The following is a 619-nucleotide window of genomic DNA, read 5'->3' as shown; positions in this document are numbered from 1 at the left end:
TCTTTTGAGGGTGTGAACTAGGAAGTATAGCAAGGATGAGACACTGAGTAGTGGGGGCAGAAGCTGAAAGTCTTGAGGTCCAGAGAAGTGGGGGATGGGAGGGGCTGTGGGTGGATGGGGTTGTGGGTCCCGCGAGGCAGAGGCTGTGCAGGTGGAGAGTAGGGATCCAGTTGTCAGCCCACTACTGAGAAGATGGCAGCTCTACTCTTCTACTTGCCAAACCGGAAAAGCGTGGAGTCACCCTTGACTTCTCTCACACCTCACATGGAATCCATCGGCAGGTCCTTGGCTCTAGCTTAAAAGTAAATGTAGCAAGAATCTGGCCACTTTTACTACTTAAGCCTCTACTCTCTCTCCTCTGGAGGACTGTAGCAGCCTCCCAGCTGGCCTCTAGCGCCTGCCCTTGCTGTCCCGGTCTGTTCTTATCCACAGCCAGAGTGGTCTTGTTACAGAGGAAGTCACTTTGCTCTGCGTTGCCCAGAAGCAGCTACCCATCTCAGCCAAAATAGAAACCAGAGCCCTTAAAATAGCCCCCAACGCCCCGCGCAGCCCCCCATCACCCTCCTCGTCCTTCAGACTGTCTCTTCCACTCCCCTGCGCTGGCCGCCCCCCATGTGGC

Source organism: Propithecus coquereli, unplaced genomic scaffold (genome assembly GCF_000956105.1).
Source record: "Propithecus coquereli isolate 6110/MARCELLA unplaced genomic scaffold, Pcoq_1.0 Scaffold706, whole genome shotgun sequence".
Taxonomy (NCBI): Eukaryota; Metazoa; Chordata; class Mammalia; order Primates; family Indriidae; genus Propithecus; species Propithecus coquereli.
This window is presented reverse-complemented; position numbering follows the sequence as displayed.